The sequence below is a fragment of the Mya arenaria genome, chromosome 9 (genome assembly GCF_026914265.1).
Source record: "Mya arenaria isolate MELC-2E11 chromosome 9, ASM2691426v1".
Taxonomy (NCBI): Eukaryota; Metazoa; Mollusca; class Bivalvia; order Myida; family Myidae; genus Mya; species Mya arenaria.
The window spans coordinates 27,072,593-27,086,930 of NC_069130.1; positions in this window are offsets into that span (position 1 = coordinate 27,072,593).

Here is a 14,338-nt window from a genome sequence, read left to right on the forward strand (position 1 = left end):
TGAGCTTTTATTTCCACTACCCTTTCCGAGGCGATAACGCATCACTGATACCTAAGTTTAATGATCTAAAATATACATGGATGTTTTTGTCTCGTGGAGTTGTGTTGCCTTAAATGAATATTTATGTTAGGCTTTCAACCTTTCTTCCATTAGCAAGGTTATTGTTTAATTCTGCTACCGGGTTGTTTGGTGTAATTTCCTAGAATTTCAAAAAGCTGTACATGAAATTAACCGCGGAAAAGGGTTTGATTTTAAATATGGCGATATAATGTTCATACGTTCAAGGTAATTAACGCTTCTTCTTTTCGAAAAATATATTTGATACGGGGTCAAAACTAATTACTCTACATGCGATTCAAATGGTGTGACAAAAAGTGAAACGTATATTGGCGTACCGTAGTTCAACAAGTTATTTCAGCAGTATTGGGACTTATTGTTGTTCAACAGGCTCTCTGAGCATTGGGAGGTATTGTGGATCAACAATTTCTCCTAGCCAAGGGACTTATTGTGGTTCCACAGGTTATTTCGATATTTGGAATTATTGAGGCTCAACAGGATTTCCCAGGTTTTTACTGAAGAGAACACGTTATGATGACATTGAGGATAATTTAGTCTCAATATATACTCTTAGCTTTGAATATATTTGATGTTGAACATTTTACCCTAGCATTGATAAATATTTGTATTCAACAGGTTCTGCAAGCATAGGTACTAATTTGAGAATCAACAAGTTCCTTCATTTAGACGTCTTTGTATATAACTGGTTCTCACAATATTGGCAAACATTATGGTTCAACAGGTTCTCTTAGCACTTTGTCTTTTTGTGGTTCAACATGTTCGTCAGACATTGGGACTTGTTGGGGCTCAACAGGTTCTCTAAGCAATTTGTCTTTTTGTGGTTCATCAGGTTCGTCAGACATTTAGACTTATTGGGGCTCAACAGGTTCTCTTAGCACTTTGTCTTTTTGAGGTTCAACATGTTCGTCAGACATTGAGACTTGTTGGGGCTCAACAGGTTCTCTTAGCACTTTATCTTTTTGTGGTTCAACATGTTCGTCAGACATTGAGACTTGTTGGGGATCAACAGGTTCTCTTAGCACTTTGTCTTTTTGTGGTTCAACATGTTCGTCAGACATTGGGACTTGTTGGGGCTCAACAGGTTTTCTAAGCACTTTGTCTTTATGTGGTTCAACATGTTCGTCAGACATTAGGACTTGTTGGGGCTCAACAGGTTCTCATAGCACTTTGTCTTTTTGGGGTTCAACAGGTTCTGCAAGCATTGAGACTTGTTAGGGTTCAACAGATTTTCCCAACATCCGGTGTTATTGAGGTACAAACGTATAATCTTAACAAATATGTAATTTAGACATAGGTCATAATTAACTTACTTAGTCAAAGCAATTAAGTTCATCAAAGTCTACATCATTGAACCGTTAATGCAAAAAAGATGTGGCTGTACTTACAAATAAAAGGGATATAGTTTGCAATTTCTTCTCAACTGTATGTTTGTATTTCCACACGGAAGACGTTAGCTGCAATTCTGGATCATATTAACCTCCTTTCAATCATGATTGTCATTATTTCCTCATCTGAGAAAAACAACAACATCAAAATCGCATTATCCTACATGCATAATTATAATGAACATACTTGTGAATATACTATTATATAAACATCTTCATATTATCTTGCATCTTTGCCATTGCCCTCATTAGAAATGATGCGGTGACTTAACTTTGATTCTACAATAATTGCGCAAGAATGGTTTGATTAAATCAGCGAAATCTTTACTGCTTGATATTTGTTTCGATAATATAAGAAGCTCTTTAAAAACCTCAGTTTATCTGTCTTATAATTTAGTTATGTCTTTACAGGATTTATAAAGCAAAGCTGCTTGCATTAATTATCTTATCTAATTAAAGACGGGTAGTACGAAGTGTTATATTTAATCGTTTAACATATTTATGAATTATTCACAATAATAATGGTGTTGCATAATTAAATTAAATAAAGACCATAGTCGTTTAGATTAAACACTGCTATTTAATTTACTTACACATTCAATATTAATAGGCAACAATTGATTGAAATAATCTATCGTTTCACATATATAACAACCATATATTTCTTTATAGTTCAGTATCAAATTGATTTTAACAATAAAAAGTGTATGTCGCATTTCTGTAAAATACATTCACTAACTTCGAAGTTTTGCACCGTTCATTGTTTAAGGAATATATGTGGTATCAGGCCTGTAGACAGCCAACTTCTGTTCCAGCAGAAAAGTTATCTTTCAGGTACTAAGGGATTTTTTTTTCTCTCTGATGGCACATATTTGACCTAATTGTAAGTAAAACAACCATAAATAATGTGTATCGCATAAACAAATTATCAAATTGAAGTAGCATTCACAATCTCACACATAAAGAAGGCATCCTGGACCACTTCCGTCTTTTTTTATTTAGTTACAACGCACTCTCCACACAAAAACCCGTTAATAAATTGTCAATGTAATTGATTGTACTGTTACAATCAGAAAGCTTGAGTATTGTAACATACAATACAATTAACAAAGTATACGGAAGTGATGGCTTAAGTTGCCACGCATGATGTAGACCGAGGAATCCAAGATAGCGTCCAAAATGGCCGCCTAACTGTCAATTAAGACAAAATCATTTTTCTATAACAAGAAAACTTTAAAAATGAATATTCAAATGGCAATTACGTCGTATGCTTTTGTTATTTTCACATTTCAATGTCGTTTGAGCGCATCGGCAAGTTTCTTGTATAACCGGAAAATGTTGTCGCGGAGTATTAACGGAATACAAATCCTGAGTATTGATAATAGGAAAAATAATATTTGAGTTTGCAAGTTTGCAATATGTGTTTATAATATGTTACTTGACCTTATAAAAAAAGAGCATAATAGAAATCGTTAATTATTTTAGTCATAATATCACGTTTCTACCCTTCAGTAAGCTTATACCATTCGAAAGAAACATTTGTAGATAGAGATGGTTCGTTGATGTATACGGTTTGATGAGTAAGACGATTTAAGACTTCTTTTTTCATACATAACAAGTTTCTATGATGTCCTACAATATGACGTTAATCCTTTTTTCTACATTTCTAGTTATGCCAGAAGTAAGTTTACATACAACACGGTATTGAATTAACCAATCTATTTCATGTACATTGCTAATAACAAACTGAAACATCAGTACATTTGTTTTTAAATCATTTTTACAGTAGCTATACTTGATTGAAGTTTTTAAATTTTATTTTTACACAAGTATTATAGAATGAATAGTAAGCACTTTGCGGCATTAAACACGCCTTTGCACGTAAACATCAATGGTAAAAGAGCGTGCTTTTTGGTACCTGTTCAAGAATGCAGCTGAGTTTAAAAGTTGATTGCGACATATTTCTTTAATCTTGCCTCTGGAAATTCAAATTATTTACACAAGTAAGGCTATTGAAAACAACACCTATTATAAACCAATGTTTTGACTGTATAACGCATGTCCTCTACGTGGATATTATTATCTAAAAAGCATGTGCATGCAAACGCAGAAGAGCTACACGGTCATATTAGTCCAGGGAAAATAAAAAAAAATGGGGGAAAAAATGCACAGAATTGCTTTGGGTGGATTTGCGTAATATCAGGCATTGCATTTAACATACTTAAAGTATAGAACAATCACATGGTGCAAAATGTGGGAAAATGAAATAATAGTGTGAATTTCCGGAATCTGCCAATAACTGTGTCCAATTTTGCAATAAAATAACCAAAATTATTGTATGTAATAGATATTATAAAACAGTTTAATATACCGAAAGTTAAGGAATATCTTATTTTTGAGAAAGATGATTTTTGGGGTAAAATGTTTGAAAAAATAAACGAAAATAAGGATTTCAATTATATTGTCAATTTTTGCAACACAATTACCAGAATTGCTGAATTGAATAGATATTATACGACTGTAAAACATACTTAAAGTATAGAAACTACGTAACTTTGTGAAAAGTTTTTTTGGGGGTGAAACGTTTGGAAAATTAAATGAAAATGGGAATTTCTGGAATTTGCAAATAACTGTATCCAATTTTGCACTGAAATAGCCAAAATTACTATATGTAATGTATATTATAATACAGTTTAATATACCGAAAAAACAACAACAAAAATCCTTATTTGTGAAATATGTTTTTTGGGTAAATTGTTTGAAAAATTTAATAAAACTGAGAATTTCTGGAATTTGCTAATAACTTTGTCAAATTTGGCAATAAAATCACCAGAATTATAGTATATAATATATAGCATATTATATTATAATATACCTAATGTATAGAAACTACGTGAATTTGTGAAATGTGATTTTTGGGTTAAAATGTTTGAAAAATTAAATGAAAATGTGAATTTCTGGAATTTGCCGATTACTTTGTCAAATTTTGCAATAAAATTACCAGACTTATTGTAATTAATAGAAATTATACAACAGTATTACATACCATATGGTTAGAAACTACGTATTGTGTGAAATGTGAGTTTTTTGTAAAATGTTTGAAAAATTAAATAAAAATGAGAGTTTCCGAGTTACCAAGAAATGTGTCAATTGTTACAATACAATTTTCCATAATTACTGTTACTAAAAGATATTATAGAACAGTAAAACAAACCTTAAGTTTAGAAACATTGTAGAGTGAGAAATGAGATTTACGGGGTAAAATGTTTTAAAAAATTAAATAAAAGTGAGAATTTCTGGAATTTGCCAATGACTTAGCCAAATTGTGCACGAATACTGCCAGAATTACTTATCTTATAGGTATTATATTATAGTAAAGCAAATTTTTTAGTATAGAAACATCGTATTTTGTGAAAGGTTAATTTTGCAGTAAAAGGTTTGAGACATTAGATAAAAATGAGAATTTCTGGATTTTGACAATAACATGGTCAAATTTGCAATAAAATTAGCATAATTACTGTATTCAAAACTTATTATATTTTAGTATAACAAACCTGCGGTATGGAAACATAGTGATTTAAACAGTGCGATTTTTAGGGTAAAGAATTACAAAACATGGAATATTTGGAATCAATCACTTACATGTTCAATTGCCAAATATTGAAAAACAATTTACTTTAGTGTATAGAAACAGCTTATATGGCTGAATATTATGTAAAATATTACCCAAAAAAATAAATGAAAAAAAGAAGATTCTGAAATACATTTGCGAATTTCTGGTATTTGCCTATACCTGGATCAACGACTGAACAATTATTTCACAAAACTGACTATTTAGCAGAACTGACATGAGCTACATTTCATAGAAAATAACATTGGAAAACTTTATGCTATCAGATCAAACAAGACATGTGATATTGAAATAAAAAGTTCTGAAAGCATAAACGAAAATGTTGGATTTCTGGAATTTGACCACAAACAATGAATACAAGCCCCAAATATGTAACTTTTTTATTTCATGTTCTAAACTTAAAGTAAACTTGTATATATTTTGTAACATATGTATAATTGGTTATTTTTTTACATACATTGAACTTTATAATGTTTTTAGTTGATTAGATTAGCAATGTCAGTGCCTTAATATAGAATTAGATATGCACAGCTTTAAACGCTGATTACAAAAGAAATCCCACAGCATTTGCATGCGGAGCAGGCCTTAAACAATCAAATCCAACCTTCTTTGCAGCTGCATGCTACTGTATGGCAGACAATTTGACAAGCGCACTGTACAACTTTCATAAAATGAGCATTAGCTGGTGCTGTTTCAGTTGTCACTGGATATAGTAGTTTGTTACTCACTACTTCCAAACCCCTTTCTGCCGGGTTCAAAACAGTGTGTCCATTCCAGCCCTGAACTTGAAGAAATACCCGTAAACTGTAATACTTAACACATAGTACTTCATCATCACTGACCCCAGATTGTCATTCATAAGCACAACGGTGTTTTTATCTCTTAACGCGAGTTCTTTCATATTAAATAATATTACTCTCATATGATGCAATACCACTGGTTACACTCTTCTTATCTGCTTCACATTATCTTTCCTGCAAGTGCAGTGAAACAAGCTTCCATCTTCGTTTATGTCAGAGCATGTAGGTCGCGACAGAATCCAAACAGTGTTTAGGTCATTTTTATATCATATTTGACTATTAGTAAATTCCAGAAATTTCAGGATCTGTTTTTATTTTTAACCTGTTTCCCTAAATGTACAATTTCACAGTTAGCAATATTACTATACAATTGATATCAATGTATAAGATTATACGATACAGTTATTCGGATATGGCAATGCTAAATTCCATTATGACTTTGCAAATTCCAGAAATTCTAACGTTAATGTATAGTTATAACACATTAACAAAATAATAACCTTTCTCATTTTATGGTAATCAGCAACTTAAGTTTGTTGTAGAGCAGTTTAATATAAGTTTCAGCTTAATTTCTGCCAGTTCTTGGCAAACTCCAGAAATTCCCACCTAAATTTGTTTGCTTAAACATTTTTACCCAAAAACTCATATTTCACAATTATAGATGATGTGTCGATGTATAAGGTATGTTATGGTGCTGTATAATAATTATTCAACAAAGTTATTCTGGTACGTTTAATTTTAAATAAAAGTTTGATACGGACAAATTCTAGAAATTCATACTTTTACATTTTTAACATTTTACCCCAAATATCATATTTTACTATAAATAATGAGTCGACACATAAGGTATGTTATGGTGCTGTATACTATCTATTAAATACGGGTATTCCGGTAATTGTTATTGCTAAATTTAATTTCAATGTAGACAAATTCCAGAAATTTATACTTTAAAATTTGTTAACATTTATTTAGCATAATAATGATTATTATTGGTGCTGTATACTATCTAATAAATATAGTTTTTCTGCATTTTCTTTTGTTAGATCTAATTTTGATAGAGACAAATCCCAGAAATTCATACTTTTGTTAACATTTATTTAGCATAATAATGATTATTATTGGTGCTGTATACTATCTAATAAATATAGTTTTTCTGCATTTTCTTTTGTTAGATCTAATTTTGATAGAGACAAATCCCAGATATTTATACTTTTGTCTACTTTTTATAACATTTTACCCCAAAAATCGCAATTAACAATATGATGAGTCTACACATTAGATGTGTTATAGTGCTGTTTACTATCTTATACATATTGTTATTCTGATATTTCTATTGCTAGATGTTATTTTGATATAGACAAATCCCAGAAATTCATACTTTTGTTAAATTTTTTTAACGTTTTACCCCCAAAATCACATTTAACAATATTTGATGTGCCTTGATATTAGGTATGCTATGATGCTGTATAGTATCTATAAAATAGAGTTATTTGGGGGATTTTAATGCTAAATCCAAATTTGATACAGACAAATTCCAGAAATTCATACTTTTGTTTACAATATTTAACATTTTACCCAAAAAATCACATTTTGCTCCGTTAGATTTTTCTATACTTTTTTTCCACACACAGCAGATATCAAACAACACAAATATGCAAAAATCGTTTCTGTGCATTGTTTTCCCTTAATTTGCATTTTCAGCCACAGGGTCACTGGACTATATAGTGTTCATTTCAATGTAAACGCCTAACATTTAAAGTTGGAATTATCTTTATCAAGATACAATATACAACACTGTGATGTTCCTCAATTGTATTTCTTAATGTTTACGATTTACAAGAAAATGACCTTCTATATGTTATCATTTGTTTGTTAGTTTTCTGTATAAACATCTTAACCGCAAATCGAGAAACATTTTCAATGTGTTTTGCAACATTGTAATCGTCAATTTCGTTGCCATGGACATGGTCTACTCGCTATAATTATTATTGTCGCACGGATAACAAGCATAACTACAAACGACCAGCAGAGAAATCACCAAGACTTACATAACACAACACATGCGGTTAACGGCATTCATCATATGATGAAACAAACCATGAAAACACAGGAAATTACTCGCGTTTGTTTTTCCGAGGTATTAAGATCATGCGGCTCAGTACAGTATTCGCGATTAAATGAAAGTGAAATCACGATAAAACTGTTACTGATGTAGTTTATGAAGCGAAAAGTGTTCATCGTCATTATAAATAATGCTAACCGAACTGTAGTTTACAATCTGCTTTATATAATATATTTCCAACGAAAATAATAATTAATACATGTTATTAGACATGAAAGATATATTTGTTTCTTGGAAGGCTTTGCAGCTTTTAAGCACCCATAAAATACATATCTATCAAGGTTATCGATTACTTCACTGATAATGCTGGATCTTATTACCCTAAATGTAATGTTGAATGTCGTCATTATCTGATCAATTTCTTCTGAGAAACGATCATTAAAAACGCATTACACAAGTTACATAATAATAAATACGTTGCGATGCTACTTCCCAAATTATTTTTTATCGTTTTCTGAAGCGTCAACACCGTGATAATACCGAAAGCAATTCTGAACCCTATTATGCGGCTGCGCTAGAATCTTAAGAATTAAGGAACAATTTAATGTCTGAAAATACATTTTATAGCTTTTTCAAGGCACTTGAAAGCTCATCAGTCATTATAAATTGCGTGGCCAAACGACTCATCAAAATCGTGTTGCTGGTGTCGATATCCATATAAAATGATTGAAAATTGAATATGTGTTTCGGCAAAGCATGAAAACTGTTTAAACTCCGAATTTGTTTTCCCTGCACAATGTGCAAAATGAGCACGAAAATCCCAATAAAGCATTTGCGAAACCGTTTTACTTTTATTACTTTCAATTATTTCTTGACAGGTAGTGTTACAATCGTAAAGATGTTTATTGCAATTGTCTGTTCTTCTGATCAGGACTTGTATTTTGACGCGTTTAACAAATTACCTCTGGTAGTTTCACCGATACTGCTAGAAGCGAGTATCTAGTAGCAAATTGTAACAGTAGATTAGTACTTAAGATTGTGTGGAGACACAATACAACTGGGAATTCAAAGAAACCTTGTGGAGCAAACCTATCGTACCATGATTTCCTGCGCCCAGTATATCTCATATCAGGTCATCTACTAACCCCGAAACGTATAAATCACGTCGAAAACCTGTTTACATGTTTAAATTCATCGGAATATTCATCGGAATCGGAAAAAAGACGCCATATCGGTATGATATAAATTTGGTAAAATATGGGGTTACCGCGTGACCAGTCCTGGACCAATGGCGTTGGGTCATTCATGTTGGCGGCGTGATATATCATTACATTCAACCAAATATTTAATATTATAAAATAGTGTTCCTACGATAATCGCCCAATATTGTTTAAGTAACAAAAAGATGAATTCGAAACTCTCCTGCAGAAAGAAAGACAAGACATACACGAGATGGCATCGTAACTGATATTTATCAGGTATTGCAATATGATCTTTTCTTCGCCGTTTAACGCAGACATAACGTAGTTTGATATTGCCATGGAAATTAATCATTGAACCGTAATATTGTTAAATGCGCTGGGACTATTTATTTGCCCTACACCATATGTATGTGTCTTTGTCATTTAATTACAATCGTCTTCAATCCAGAAACGTGTCCTTCGTAAGAATGACGTTTATGGTTTTTATTACTCTGCTTTTCAATTATTTTTCCTAGGGTCTGTATAAGTGTGTCATTTAAATTAAATTGATTCCATTTTCCTATGCACGCTGTTTAAATCACAATATGAATAGCTCTTATTGCCATGCCATGTTGTCAGGAATATACGGACAATTTAATGAATACGCATGATCCGAAATGACAGCTGACCTTGACCTTTGACACTATACCTCAAAATCAATAAGAATATTCCAATACTGGTCACACACAACCTCAATGTCGAGTTTAAGGGCCATATGTGCAGGCATTGTCGAGTTATCACACGGACAAGCTTGCCACTGTGACCTTGACCTTTGAACCAATGACCACTCAAATCAATAGGGGTCTGCTGGTCAGGCCCAACCACCAAGTCAAGTTTGAGGGTCATTGGTGCAGGCTATGTCATGTAATCACTCGGACCTTTTCGTATTCAAGTTCACTGTGACCTTGGCGTTTGACCCGATGACCCTTAACTAATTAGGGATCATCTACGCGTCAAACCCACTCTCATTGTGAAATTTTATGTCCACAGGTCGAGGACACACGGACAAGCTTTGACAATCTTTTCGCATTCAAGGTCATTCTGACTCACTGACACCATCTCGGTCTTGCTTAATTTATAATACATGTACTCTTACTATATACGTAATTTTTACTCAAAACTAAAAACACGGGGTGTTTTAACATGTTCACATTTTTAAATTACTATATTAAAATATTTCTGTGAGCAAGTTTGTTACACTTTAAATAAAACTCTACAATCACAGCTATTTTATAAAAAAAATATTGGTTGCGATTCAGCTGTGGATTGTCGCAAAAATGAATTTAGGTTCTTCATGTCCCTCACGATTGTCTTCGAATGTGCCTTAATGAGTCGTGATAAAATTATATCGATTATATTTAGCCTTTGCTAAAATTCAGTGATGCCCTTACTATAACTGTCAACGGATTCAATCACACGGAATGGAGTTTGGATGTAGTACTTTAGCTACCCTTGGCTCCCGGAAAGCAGCATGCCCTTAACATGTTTCATGGCGAAAACATTGTTTTCTATTTATGAAAATCGTAGCTTCGAAATATTTTGCAGACATGATGCTATGGGCAGACGTAATATTGCGTCATATTTGAAAACAAATCGTCAATCATCTCAAACAGGGCATTTGTATTTCATATTCCGTCATTATATCTTATGAAGTATTATGTTCAAATAACTAATTACCAAGATGAAATGATTTATATGTTTCACATTCTTTTTTATAGTGCTCAAAACTCAATAGTGCGTCATTTGAATTGTATCAGCAAAATAAATCGGAATTCTTATAATACCACGTAGTCAATAGCGTCATGAATGCTTCGTCTGCAGCAAATATTTTGCCTCAAAATAATACGGACTTTAAACAAAGTTAACTTCTTCACCATTTTAAATGTACCACGTACACACGCACTGTAATAATTCTGCGAAACTAATTCTGTATTGGACATGTTGTTGCATTTGTTGTATGTTTAATCTACAAAGTAAAGCTGTTCCTTCATCAATGACGTCTGCGGACAAATCTTTTCTCGACCTTTAATTCTGAATTGTTGTTTGCAGGAAAAATTTGTTTGATTATCCACAATGACAAAAGTGTTAGAAGCATCAGACTGCATAGGCGCCCGGAATGTGCATGCAAATGGAATTGCATTGTCTAGGTTTCTGTGGAAATAAATTAGCTTACCCATAATTTGCGATCTGAAAAGTTATTTCTTGAAAAGTGAACCAATTCTGGATGCTCATAAATATAAGTACAAATAAATCATTCACAGGAAGAGTTGGCATGTCAAACGCATTGGAAGCTTATGAACATAGAGGCCGCGGAATTCTTGTTTTACGCATTTATTAATAGAAGAAGCTATTATAATGCAAGCAAACGAATTGCAATATAGTGCAATGTGTTTCGATTTAAGCATTGACCTTAATATTATATGTTATAATATTTTCTCATGACAGTTTCGGACATTTTCCTTAGACACTGTTGGTGTTGGCAGCAAAGGTTGTCCGTTGTTGTTACGTAGTTATATTTTATGTTGCGGAATGGACTAAAGCTGATCCGTTATCCCCTGTCTTTATTATAATTTTCCTCCACCATTTCTAGTTGTTTTACACGTCGTCATCAAAAGGTTTAAGTATACCTCTGTCGATGGAAATGGTAAAAAATTCACTACTTCTTTTTAGGGAATGGTTTTTTTTAAAATTTAATCATAAATGAAACGTTGAAAAATATCCTGTCTTTAAATATGTTTTACAAAGTTTAAATCGTTCTTTCGTATGTGCCTTTCTATTTTTTTTTTTGAAGTGATATACAAAACTACATCAATTATTAGGCAATGAATTTTGCAGCATTCGATATTTTGAAAATGCTCATCGGAAGTCAGAAAATAGCTACAATAGTTGAATGTGTTGACAGTATATTCAGATATTTCAATATTCCTATGATTTATGTGTGTAAGTATGAAGAGACGTTTGGACAAGTATGAGGCTATGGCCATATTTTAAGTTTGCGTTTTCGGAAAACACTCTGTGCGAGGGTTTGGATGAACATATCTTACATGAGCGGCTATGGTGGATGCTTTTTCTCCCACCTTAGTAAAACAAAATAAAGCTAAAACGTAATCTTTGTTGAAACTCTTTTGTGCGTACGGTTAAATTTTTGGATCTTATTATCTGAAGTTGGAGAAAAAGTAGTCTAAACTGTGATTGATTTCATTAAATGTAATTTTCTACAAAAGATTAACATTAAGCTGGATACAAGCTGGGGTTTTTTTTTGGCAACAACAAATCAAATATGACACCAACTTCTTGTGAGCGGCATTAAAAAACTGTAGCCATGTCATCCAACCCTATAATTAAAAAAATACTCCTTTACTTCAGCAGAAATGAACGTGGACAGAAAAGTACATTAACTAGTTGAAATGATTTGGATTTGGAATGGAGAGAAATGAGGAAGGCAATAACAAAACAATTAAACGAAAGGAAAAAAAAAAACGAAAAGCAATAAAAAGAAATTGACAATTGGTTTTCAATCTAATTTTATGGTTTTTGAATTTAAAACTGAAATACCCAAACGCCGATGTATCATTAATTGTTAATGAAACGACAAATAAAAACGCCTTCAATCCTGTTATGTTCAACTCTTGTTCTGAATTTTACCTATAGAAAAGGTTGTCTTAGGATTTAAAGACACAAACATACTAGCTGACATTATTTTTTATAAATAAGTCTTATCTACCCGCTTTGTTAAAAAAATGATTAAAAAATACTGCATTTGCCGGACTTGTTAAGATTTGTTTAAACTATTCACGCCGTATGAAATGTTGTTCATTGTTAAAGTATTTTGAAAGGTTAAGTTTTTATTGGTAAGTGTCGTAAAATGCTTGAAAAGACGGTAAAAATAAATACATGTATTTTCATGCCGTTGCTTTACACTTGATTCACGATTCTGAAATACCGTTTCTTTCAGCTTAATTCACATACGTTGAGTGCAAGTGCTTTAAGCTTGATACACGTATTTTAATGTGGTTGCTTTAAGGTTGATACATGTACTTTTAATGTGGTTGCTTTAAGGTTGATACAAAGTCATGTACTTTTAATGTGGTTGCTTTAAGGTTGATACACGTACATTTAACGTGCTTACTTTAAGGTAAATACATGCACTTTTAATGCAGTGTCATTAAGGTTTGTAGATGTACCTCTAATGCGGTTGCTTTAAGGTTGATACATGTACTTTTAATGTGGTTGCTTTAAGGTTTGTATACGTACTTCTAATGCAGTTGCATCAGGTTGGGACACGTACTTCTAAAGCGGTTGCTTTAAGGTTTGTACACGTACTTCTAATGCGGTTTCTTTAATGTTGGTACGCGTACTTCTAATGAGGTTGCTTTAAGGTTGGTACACGTACTTCTAATGCGGTTGCTTTAAGGTTGGAACGCGTACTTCTAATGTGGTTGCTTTAAGGTTTATATACGTACTTCTAATGTGGTTGCTTTAAGGTTTATATACGTACTTCTAATGTGGTTGCTTTAAGGTTTATATACGTACTTCTAATCTGGTTGCTTAAAGGTTGGTATGCGTACTTCTGATGGGGTTGCTTTAAGGTTGGTACGCGTACTTTTAATGCGGTTGCGTTAAGGTTAACACACGTACTTCTAATGCTATAGCTTAAAGGTTGATAAACGTAGTTCAAATAAGGTTGCTTAAAAGTTGATAAACGTAGTTCAAATAAGGTTGCTTTAAGGTTTGTACACGTACTTCTAATGTGGTTGCTTTAGGTTGATACAGGTACTTCTAATGTGGTATCTTTAAGGTTTATTCATGCACTTCTAATGCAGTTGATTTAAGGTTTGATCACGTACTTTTAATCTGGTGGCTTTAAGGTTGATACACGTACTTCGAATGTGGTTGCTTTAAGGTTTATATACGTACTTCTGATGTGGTTGCTTTAAGGTTTATATACGTACTTCTAATGCGGTTGCTTTAAGGTTGATACACGTACTTGTTATGTGGTTGCTTTAAGGTTTATATACGTACTTCTAATGTGGTTGCTTTAAGGTTTGTACACGTACTTGTAAAGTGGTTGCTTTAAGGGTTATATACGTACTTCTAATATAGTTGCTTTAAGGTTGTTACACGTACTTCTAATGTGGTTG